Source organism: Coregonus clupeaformis, unplaced genomic scaffold (assembly GCF_020615455.1).
Source record: "Coregonus clupeaformis isolate EN_2021a unplaced genomic scaffold, ASM2061545v1 scaf0202, whole genome shotgun sequence".
In the NCBI taxonomy this organism is placed as follows: domain Eukaryota; kingdom Metazoa; phylum Chordata; class Actinopteri; order Salmoniformes; family Salmonidae; genus Coregonus; species Coregonus clupeaformis.
Genome location: NW_025533657.1, coordinates 38490 through 50943, shown reverse-complemented (window position 1 = coordinate 50943; position 12454 = coordinate 38490). Strand labels below are relative to the sequence as shown.

General features: G+C 38.3%; 1 long non-coding RNA gene across 1 annotated transcript; it reads right to left on the bottom strand.

The window, feature by feature from the left end:
* Positions 1-421: 421 nt before the first annotated feature.
* LOC123484128 lies at positions 422-784 on the bottom strand. The gene is made up of 3 exons (XR_006658412.1): positions 728-784; positions 601-630; positions 422-442 (listed from the first exon to the last, which is right to left on the bottom strand). It is a non-coding gene; the product is annotated as an uncharacterized LOC123484128 (long non-coding RNA).
* Between the last annotated feature and the right edge of the window lie 11670 nt (positions 785-12454).

Here is a 12454-nt window from a genome sequence, read left to right as displayed (position 1 = left end):
GAGGGTGGTCCTCTTCCTCCCTGATAGTAAAGAAAATACAGTATTTCTTTTAACACAATTCCATCATGCAGTACTCCAGCCATCATAATACTAAAATAGATCATTGTTTGTGTGAATTCCTTACCTTTGGCAGCAGGAAAATGTTCTCACCCTACAAGGAAAAACATGTTTACCACATGAACAGATATAGAAGACATACACTGTATGATACTGTGACAATTAACACATTGATATCATGATAACACTTCAATAGCCTGATTTGATCTTAGATCATTCAGGTAAATTCATTATTTACCTCTTTCAGGGGCAGACCACTAGCATTCTGGGAAAGAAAAAAAGCATTTTGTTTCAATATGAGTTTCAGCAATATAGGTCTTAATGTAAATCCATTTTGTTTTTGATAGTAAAAACATAATCTTACCTGTAATGTCACATTGTCAGCCTGTAAAATAATCATAACATGAAAACACATTTTCTTTCTCATTTCTCAAGAAATGACTTATTAACATTATATTTAATAATACATTATACATATCTCATTATCCATGTCTGTATTCACAAAGCGATGTTCTTCATACATTAATGATCAAAGTACTGTACCTGAAAGATGGGGATGAATTCTCTGTTGCCCTAAAACATTAAAAAAATAGACATCAGACATGTTAATTTTGTCTACGTTAAACTTTATGCCGGGTTATGAAACAACCAGGATCTTTTAACAACCTACCACCATCTCAGGTTGCAATGGTCTTCCTCCAAAGAAGGTGTCATCAAATGGGGGCCGTCCACCTGCTCCAGATGGAACAGCTGAGGGTCGAAGGGGGTCCCTGTCAGGCTGGAGAGATAAAGAGACATAACACCCCTTCATTATCAAAGCTAATTAGTTCTATAGTCTCCTAGCCCATGTCCCATAATGTATGCGCTGTAGCCAACTCTTACGAAGAAAGACAGAGAGGGGATAAGTTGGCTAAAACACTAACAAACTGGACTGCCAGGCTAGTACTTTCCAATATAGTCTGAAATAAATATAATTTTTTTCTTACCTTGGCATCAAGGTTTCTCATGTTGGGTCTCCCTCCTCTTGGGGGCCCTGCAGGTCTACCCCATCGGCCCCCTTGCCCCGCGAGGGGCCCTGGCCAGGGTACGGTCCAGGTCCATTGGGAGCATACCCAAAAGTCAGATCCCTGTGGAGAGAGAGAACAACACCTAAGTCTACAATCAGACAAGCATCTTAAGTGGGATTGATTGTATTCATAGCAGGTTGCATGGAGGTTGGCATTACAACACCGGTCACTCACTGTCACAGGTGGAAGATCGGCAGGGGGATGATGATCCTCTGTGTCCTCTCATGGTTCCCTGGTTCCACCATGGACCTTCATCCTCTCCCTTGACCAGGATTGAGCATCATATTATACATGTTGTCAATAGATTTTGAATTGACGGAGGATCCCTGACAGCTTTTATATTTGTATCCTTTATTTATTCAGGAGATCATATTGAGATTACAAATCACTTTTCCAAAATGAGACCTGAGTATATCATGGCAATAAAAATATTACAAAAACAACATATGAGAAGTAAAAACATCCTAAAAAGCAATACATTACAATAAAACATTCTATTCAAATATAGACTAGAAAATAACCAGACACTACATACCCTTTTATAACCCCGATCAGGGTAGTCGGGGGTCCTCCAGACTCGGTGTCTCCCCGTTCAATCCGCCAGATAGGGGGTCTCCCGTTAGGCCCTCCCATTAGTCGCTGAGTGTCCCCACTTCCTGGGCCTCCAGAGGGTCTGTTTGGGTACCAAGGGGGCATTTGATCCTGGTCGGGCTACACAAAATACATTCCGTCAAGTAAAAAGTACTATATCATGACTATTAGTAGATACAATGAATTAGTAGTTTGGGAATATCACATTTTTAATCAAATTAGAAGGCCATCATACCCATCTTGGGCTGCCAGTTTCACCCATATTCCATCCTGGCCACATAGGTCCTCCACCGATTGGTCTAGAGTTCTCTCCTCCTCCACCTATTGGCTGGCCCCCAAATGGAGGGCGGGAACCATCCTGCATCCAGGGATCTCTACCATTGGGCTTGACAAAGTAAAGGAAAATAATATGAGCTTCAGATATTACCATTAAGTAAGAAAACAAAGACATAAAATCTAGAATGGTCTGTTTTTTCTCTATATCTTGATTGACTTTGATTAGGTCTCTTGGATCTTTTAGACGTCTCTTTGATCTTTTCTCTTACTCTCATAGGGTGTCTGTCTGGACTTTGTTGGGGTCCGCCAAATGGGGGAATCGAGTGTCTCCCTGTTGCCATTGTCTCCATGGGTCAGCCTGGGGAAGGTAAATCACAATTTAATAATGTCCATGATCTGCTGTGCTGAATATTAATAAACTGAATGCATTGCACCCCATATTTGTACGGATCATTCTCTGTTCTCTCTTGACTATTTACTTCACACGTGCAGCCACAGCGGAGAAAAGTAAGCGACAACACAGAGGTACTCCATTGCTTCCTATGAGGCTGTAAAAAAAGATTCATATTTAAACACTGAAAACACAAAGTTGTTTAACACTGATATTGTTAACACTGAAAAACAAAGTTGTGTAACAGTGATGTTATTTAACAATGAAAACACAAAGTTGTTTAACACTGAAAACACATTACTGAAAACTGTTGTTTTACCACTGAAAACACCAAGTCGTTTTTGCCACCAGATTGTTGAAAACAACCTGTCTATTCTAAACCCAATGTTTCTCCCTAGCACTTACCTTCACCTCGCCAGGTCTCTTTGTGCTCTAAGCTTCTACGTATGGACACTTATATTAGACATGAAGTGTTAGAGCAATCTCTATACAGTTTGAGAAAACACAGCCTCTGACTCATGCTTTGATGTGTGCAATATGGCAATTATCACTCAGGCTTTGCTAATGGGTATTTAATTGACATTGAGTCCATCAATGCCAGTTTGCCAACAGAAAGAGCCCTGTGATTGCAATGGCAGTAGTTCATATAAGTGTACTTCAATTGTATAATGTACACTGAACAAAAAATATAAACCCAATATGCAACAATTTCAAAGATTTTATTGAGTTACGGTTCATATAAGGAAATCAGTCAATTGAAATAAATTCATTAGGCCCTAATCTATGGATTTCACATGGAATACAGAATCTGTTGGTCACAGATACAGGGCGTTCGGAAAGTATTCAGACCCCTTGACTTTTTCCACATTTTGTTATGTTACAGCCTTATTCTAAAATTGATTAAATTGTATTTTTTTCTTCATCAATCTACACCAATACCCCATAATAAGCAAAAACAGGTTTTTAGAAATTTTAGCTAATTTATATTAAGAAACTACAACAGAAAAACAACATTTACATAAGTATTCAGACCCTTTACTCAGTACATTATTGAAGCACCTTTGGCAGCGATTATAGCCTCGAGCCTTCTTGGGTGTGGGGAGTTTCTCCCATTCTTCTCTGCAGATCCTCTCCAAGCTCTGTCAGGGTTGGATGAGGAGCGTCACTTCACAGCTATTTTCAGGTCTCTCCAGAGATGTCTTGATTCACCAAATTATATTTTGAAGGAGGAAACAAAGTAAGTTTAAGCATATGTTTTCGTTTCAGTCGCCTCCATCTCCTCTAACTGAAGCTAATTGTAGAGATTTTTTTTCTATTGATAATGTAAAATTAACAGCCATACGGAAAGAGCTCAGGTGAGGTAAAATTACAGAGGAGGAACTTCTGGATGCAATTAAAGACTTTTAGTCGAAAACTCCAGGGTTGGATGGCATACCATTCGAGGTATACAAACCTTTTTTGATATACTCAGAGGACCAGGAATAATGTTTTAACCACTCCTATTTAAATGGTAGATTATCAGACACTCATGAAGAAGGTCTGATTTCATTATTACTGAAACAGGATACAGTAAATATGGTCATTTAAAAGGCCTTATACTTCAGTGTTGTGAATCAAAAATTCTAGCAAAATGTATAGCAATAGAATTAAAAAAGGTATTGTCGGACATTATTCATTCTAATCAGACAGGTTTTCATGACAATCTTGGAGATAATATAAGGCAAGTACTGGAAACAATAGAACACTATGAAAAATCTGGAACCAGGCCTGCTATTCATAGCAACTATTCATAGCAGGCATTATATTACTATATTCCGTATTGGATCACTAAAAAATACAATTTTTACATTACCATGTATTTACCAATAAAATGGTCTGATGGTGATGTGGATATACTTCGGATACATATCACAGAATAAATAAATGATCTCACTCCAATACATTTTAATAGGGGTTAGCAAAAATAGATAAGATCTTGCTACCAGGGAAAGGTAAATACCTGTCAATTTGTGGAATAATCACCCTGATTAACTCTTTAGTACTATTCCAGTTTACCTATTTGCTTATGGTCTCAGCCTACGCCTAGCGAACGTTTTTTTTATTATATGAGAAAAAAACATTCCATTTGATTTGGAACAGCAAGCCAGACAAATTCCGGGCCTATTTATATAATGAATATGAATTCGGGGGACAGAAATTATTAAATTTTAAAGCATTAGACCTATCACTAAAAAGCTTCAGTCATACAAAAGTTATACTTAAATCCGAACTGGTTCTCTAGCAAATTAGTAAGATTGTCTCACTCAATGTTCAAGAATGCCTTTTTCTCTTTATTCAGATTACAACCTCTCACTGTTATTTTATGGGAATACAATCTTCCCAGCTCTGCAATTTTGCTGTGAAGAGACAGAATCATTAGATCATTTGTTTTAGTACTGTCCATTTTGTAGCTTGTTTTTTGGACACAGGTCCAGGAATGGCTAAAGTTGCAATATTTACCTGGAGCTAACCCTGCAGATATCACTAGGTGATCTGAAAAGTCATATCAATCGATCAATAATATAATAATACTTTTAGAAAAAATGTTTATTTTCAATTTACAATCTGTGAAACAATGAGAATAGAAAGGTTCAGAACTTTTGTAAAACATCATGTACAGTTGAAAAATATATGGCAAATAGAAATCCAATATGGATGGTGTTAAGAGATAGATGGGTGGTGTTGAATGGAGTTGAAGGATGGGACTAATAACAACTAACAACAACTAATAACAACAAGATACTCATGTAAAGCACACTGTGTCCATAATAAGTATATAGGTTATAGGTTGGACTTTTGTGAAAGGCACAGTTAGAAAGATATGGCATATAGAAGCAAACCGGATGACATCATGAAAATAATCTGAGAGGTTGAGGGTAGAGGAGTTCAGGAGTAAAAACAAACAACATAGAATTATTGTAAAATTGACTGTGTCCATAAAATGTACATATTATGTATAAGCTGAAGTAGAGGCCTAAGCATTGTTGTTCACTAGTTTACTCCAATTAGGGAGGGGTGGTGGGGTTGGAAAGTAATAAAGGGAAATATGTATTTCTTCAAGGATATGTATATGTTGTATATGTATTTATACAGTATGTATGTATGTGTATATGTATGTGTATGTATGTATATGTATATACATATATAAAAAAACATATGGGGGATTGGAAGTGAAACAGAGAATTATATTGATGGAGTTACAATCTATCTGCAATATTTCAAAAAAATTATAATAATAGAAATAGGTGAGGATTGTGTTGCTTATTAAACTTTTTAAGCTGGTGACTCAGTTTAACTTGTAATCATAAGCCTACTTAATTCTATAAGTACTTCCCATGACAATTTGGCAACATTCAAAGGTGGGGAGCGAATTGGGTGTTAGTTTGCAAAACACTGGTACTGTATGTGTTTTCAAAATAATTAATATCCATTTATATCACTTTTTCCCAAAAAAAATCTGTAATTAGCTGGATGCAGACTAAGTTTTTACAAATTCTTATAAATGTTCAGAAATGTTTAAAATGCTTTAATATATATTTACATTTACATTTTAGTCATTTAGCGACAGCTCTTATCCAGAAGCGACTTACAGGAGCAATTAGGGTTAAGTGCCTTGCTCAAGGGCCATTTACGTCATTTAGCACGCTCTTGTCCAGAGCGACTCACAAGTGATGCATTCACCCTATAGCCAGTGGGATAACCACTTTAAATTTTGGGGGATATACTATATACTATTATACATTTTATAAATGCTTATGCATTGTATACTTATAATACTTATACTGTTTTTTTAAATAATGATATACTATATACTAATAATGTATACTCTTTATAAAAGGTTTATTCATAAAATTATTGTGAAGTGTTACCACACTGTTGTGTTTTATATCATACATTTTATATATGACTCATCTGTGAAGTTAAAACGTTAATCCCTTACCCACACCTATACTTCAACAGAGAGATGAAAGATTTCAGAATATTAAACATCATAATTATTTTCACAATAATACCACTTAGTAGTAGGGGTTGTGACATCAGTGCTCTTAACTCTATTTAAAAAGAACCCACCAACTGGGTATAGCTCATTGTCTTTGCATCATTACACCAGATCAGCTGCTGAAATTGACTGTGACTCAAAGGTATTGGTCTTAAAGCATGGCTTTTGAACATTGGTAAATATACTTATGGTGTGGTGTTCACATGCTATATCGCATCCCCCCAAAAAAAGGGTTTTGTTTATTTTATGTTTTTAGAACTGACCATCAAGATGATGATCAAGACTGCAATCTTTCTGGGTTCCTCCTGGGCCTGTCTTTGGCTCTTCCTGTGAGTTTAACAAAAATAAACATCAATGGATATGCCCCAAATTACCATAATATTCTACTTTATATCAAATTTTATTGATATTTTTTAAATGTTTTAAATATATTAATATATATGCATGTACAAAATTATTAATTTTCAGGCTGATGTGGATCACTTGAGAGTTGCACGTTCTATCTCTGACTCAAACTCTAACTCAAACTCTAAAGAGGTACGTCCCTCAGATTATGAGGAAATTTATTCAACATATTGTAGAGCTTACTAGGTGAAAAAACTGTCGATGTGTCCTTGAGCGGCACTTAACCCTAATTGCTCCTGTAAAGTCGCTCTGGATAAGAGCGTCTGCTAAATGACTAAAATGTCAAATGTAAATACAGATAAATGTGTATGAAACATATGTGGATATTCTGAGATATGATTCCATGTGTGGTGTGTATATCAAAATGAAATTGAATGAGAAAAAACTGCTGTTTTATTTTCCTATTTAGGCTGGCTCCATTCTGCCCTCTCTGCCACAGTTGAATTCAGATCAGCTCCTTCAACTGCTACTTGCCCTGTTTGCTGCCTCTGCCGCAGCCCCTGCTCCTGCCCTAGCCCCTGCACCAGCCCCAACCCTGCAACAGCCCCTGCACCAGCTCCAGCCCCTGCACCAGCTCCAACCCCTGCACCAGCCCTCAAGCCCTAACCCCTGCACCAGCCCCCAGCCCCTGCACCAGCCCCAGCACCTGCACCTGCACCAGCCCCAACCCCTCCCCTGCTGGCGTTAACCAGGTGAGGTGATGACAAGTAAGCCAGCCATTATTCATTTCACTATCTCAACATATTACAGTCCCCCCAACATGATGAATGGTTATATCCTATATATTAGTTAATTCCTTTTCTGTCTATCAGTATTTCATGGAACTCCCCAGAATAACTCTGTCCGTTGATATCCTGCATCACGCCAAATCTTCATCACAACATTCAGCACTCTGTGGAACCCCCACCTTTACCTACAAGTGTGATTCCTTTATACATTTCTGTTCAATAAACAAATGAATATTTCAGCTACATTGTATGTCTCTCTCAGTCCTCTGATGAACGCTCATAAAGTTTTGGAAATTGTGAAAAAAAAAGGTCTGGTACATTACATTTGTATGATAAGATAAATCTAAATAAATTGTAGTACTTGAGCTACATTGCATTATTTGAAAATTAAAGTCGTACAATACAATTTGAAACAATATTTGATCAATATCGTTATTTAGCATGAGTAAATGTGTTCATTTAGCATCCACAATCCCCAACAACCATGTGAATGAATCATCCACAGTTTCAAAACTTCTCATCTTAGCTAAAGTTTCCTAATACTGATGAGACATTGTTCTTTGTGGGGACTGTGGATATACAGATTTTCAGGATTACCCACCAAATACCGAATTTCATCACTTATACATTTGATCCTGGCACTGAAAGCTCATTGGTCCCTGACGCTCATTGGTTACTCACAACATCTATAAAAACCCATCTATGTTAAGTTACAATACAGCATTAGTGTCACATCTTTAGTTCCAACTTTTTAACTATTTTACTTGAACAGGTAAGAGTTTCAAAGAATACTGTAGTGGAATTTAGGCATGCTTGTCTAGCTTTGAATTCACTATACATCTTTTTCATTTCAAGGATTCCATGGCGACCATGAAACTACTAGTGCTAGTGATGTGCCTGATTGGATTTTGTTCTTCCATTCCTGTAAGAATTCTTGAAATACAACATCAATCCTGCAATTTACACATCAATACATCAAGAGATTGCTGGTTCCACAGATTGCATTGCATTGGAATACAAAAATATCTGAATTCTTTCAATATGAGTGGACTTGAGTCCACACTTTGAGTGTTGATTACTTTATACTGTAATATCCTTCATCCTGGGATTTTGTTTCTGTGCAGTGTCGGAGGAACATGATCGAGAGGAGCGCTCAGCTAGCATGAGGTGAAGTTATATATAGTACTATCTATTGGTATCTATTAGGTATTCTATTAGAGTATGGGATACTATAGTATGAGCTACTATTTGAATACGATTACCAATATGTTTGAGTTCAGAACAATTTATCCATCCATCTCTCTCTCTCTCTCTCTCTCTCTCTCTCTCTCTCTCTCTCTCTCTCTCTCTCTCTCTCTCTCTCTCTCTCTCTCTCTCTCGCTCTCTTTCTCTCTCTCTCGCTCTCTCTCTCCACAGATGTTCAGGGGTTATGGGGTGGTGTTGGGGGTTCTACCCTATCAGCAGCCTCAGCAGCCTCAGTACCCGTCATACTTCCCTTACGCCCAGCCTCCCCAAAGTAACTCCGCCCTGATGGCCCTCCTGCCCTTCCTATTGGCCAGACTCGCTGCCACTCCTGCCGCAATTCCTGCTGCAGCTCCCGCCCCAGCCCCAGCCCCAGCCCCAGCAGCCGGTGGAAAATGAGATGGGCGTCAACAGAGGAGCCAGAGAAAAAAATCAGACTCCCATTTCTCCACCTTGTTTACATCAAATATGTTGAGATTAGCTGCTGTTCAGAGCTGATTATTCCATTATCAATAAATGAAATAAGTTAAGATCTGTCATTGTTTATGTCTTTGTCTGTTGTGTTCTGTTTGTTTGACAAACTATTTGAGATCTTTCAAAACAAGAGCGAAACCTCTCTGACATAAGGTGGAAGGCTCTACAAGTCCCTAACACAATTGGTGTTTCCAAAAAAGGGTCAAGACCCACTACTAGTACCTCTTGGGTAGCACATAATGAAATATGTTGTTTGGTGGCTAATAACAAGACCATTTTGAAAGACACTTTGCAAATGGCTTACAACATAATCTATAACATCAGAATGAAGTCAGGTGCTCTAGATATCTAGTAAGATTTATGCAACGTCTTTTTGAGTGCGGACCCATTACACCTTTTGTTTGTCTGGATTTGCGGGTTTTACGCACCGGCCAAGCTTCTGGGAGAGCATGATGGTCCCCTTTTGATTACTCTAGTTATCTTTCCCTAGCTCTGAGTCAGTATCAACACTTAATAGTAGCCTAGTATACAACTGCCCTGCTTAATTGTTTTACTAATTTTCATTTTTCTATCGTCCCTGATGCAAATTCAATCAATACCCGATTTGTGATTTGAAATAAAATCTACTCGACTGAGGAAAAAAAGAGAGGGGTAGTGTGTGTGAGAGAGAAAGGGGTGGGGCTTGAGAGAAAATGAGTAACAAATTACTTAAATCTGAGGATTAGCATCTTGTTTTGTCTGTTGATGTTTCTTAATATATTTAGTGAGGCTATATTGGTTGTGAACAATATTTGAGTTATGTTTTAAACATTTAAACATGTCTTAAATAGGATTCAAATTATGATGAGTAAAGTAGGTTAAAGGAAGTCAAGAAGCCAAATTTAATGGTCAAACATTTCAATCATTCGATGGATGAAATCAATGAAAGCCATTACATAATATAGTATAATGTTGCATACATTTAATCATTCAACCTGTTCTCACTCCACTGCTTATTTCACCAGGCTGCTTATGATGAGTAAAGTAAATAAGTCACTGGGTTACAGTTACTGTACCTAGACACAGTACAGTACATACAGTGCCTTCGAAAGTATTCAGACCCCTTGACTTTTAAATGTTTTTGCTACATTACAGCCTTATTCTAAAATGGATTACATGTTTTTATTTTTTTCAGCAATCTACACACAATACCCCCATAATAAGAAAGCGAAAACAGGTTTTTAGAAATTTTAGCAAACGTATTAAAAATGAAAAACAGAAATACCTTATTTACATAAGTATTCAGACCCTTTGCTATGAGACTCAACAATTGAGCTCAGGTGCATCCATTTTCCATTGATCATCCTTGAGATGTTTCTACAACTGGATTGGAGTCCACCTGTTACAAATTCAATTGATTGGACATGATTTGAAAGGCACACACCTGTCTATAAAAGGTCCCACAGTTGACAGTTCATGTCAGAGCAAAAACCAAGCCATGAGGTTGAAAGAATTGTCCGTAGAGCTCCAAGACATAATTTTTCAAGGCACAGATCTGGGGAAGGGTACTAAAACATTTATTCAGCATTGAAGGTCTCCAAAGAACACAGTGCCCTCCGTCATCCTTAAATGGAAGAAGTTTGGAACCACCAAAGCTCTTCCTAGAGCTGGCAGCCCGGCCAAAGTGAGCAATTGGGGGAGAAGGGCCTTGGTCAGGAGGTGACCAACAACCCGATGGTCACTCTGACCGAGCTCTAGAGTTCCTCTGTGGAGATGGGAGAACCTTCCAGAAGGACAACCATCTTTGCAGCACTCCAGAAATCAGGCCTTTATGGTAGAGTGGCCAGACGGAGCCACTCCTCAGTAAAAGGCACATGACAGCCCGGGCTTGGAGTTTGCCAAAAGGCAGCTAAAGACTCTCAGACCATGAGAAACAAGATTCTCTGGTCTGATGAAACCAAGATTGAATTATTTGGCCTGAATGCCAAGCGTCACGACTGGAGAAACCTGGTACCATCCCTACGGTGAAGCCATCCCTACGGTGGCAGCATCATGCTGTGGGGATGTTTTTCAGCGGCAGGGACTGGGAGACTAGTCAGGATTGAGGCAAAGATGAACAGAGGGAAAGTACAGAGAGATCCTTGATGAGAACCTACTCCAGAGCGCTCAGGACCTCAGACTGGGGAGAAGGTTCACCTTCCAACAGGACAACGACTCTAAGCACACAGCTAAGACAACGCAGGAGTGGCTTGGGGACAAGTCTCTGAATGTCCTTGAGTGGCCCAGGCAGAGCCCAGACTTGAACCCAATCGAACATCTCTGGAGAGACCTGAAAATAGCTGTGCAGCAACACTCCCCATCCAACCTGACAGAGCACGAGAGGATCTGCAGAGAAGAATGGGAGAAACTACCCAAATACAGGTGTGCGAAGCTTGTAGTGTCATACCCAAGAAGACTTGGGGCTGTAGTCGCTGACCAAAGGTGCTTCAACAAAGTACTGAGTAAAGGGTCTGAATACTTATGTAAAGGTGATATGTCAGGGTTTTTAATTATAAATTAGCAAAAATTTCTAGGGAAACTTTTTGCTTTGTCATTATGGGGTATTGTGTGTAGATTAGTGAGGGGAAATAAACAATTTAATCAATTTTAGAATAAGGCTTTAACGTAACAAAATGTGAAAAATCAAGGGGTCTGAATACTTTCCGAAGACATTGTATTCATAAAAGAACAAGGCAGGTGCAAAATAAGTGGCAATACTAGTTCTAGACTTATTCTCTTGCAGGATGTGCTTGGCTATGCTGAGAGTAAGATTTTTTGTACTTTTGGGAGACTTTCTCTCACAGTTACCATCACATTGACAAAGAAAACATAGAGATAAAGAAAAAACTAATATAAAGAAAAAGGAGACACTACTGTAGTGATGAAACGTTATGGAAGCAATTTCAATTTCATGCCATGAGTGACACCATGTGGTTAAAGGTAATACCTCACCTGATGTGTGTGTGTAGTGTGTTTTTCCAGTGTGTGTGTGCGTGTGCGTCTCGTGTGAGAGTGAAGACTTTTTGTTGGAGAATTGATTCATTATTTACTAATTCAGAGCCCATTATAATGGATTAAGCATATTATGCCAGAGTAATAATATTCAAACAGTGATATTGGGGAACAATTCGTATGACAATCAAGACACAATATTAACCCTCTCAGT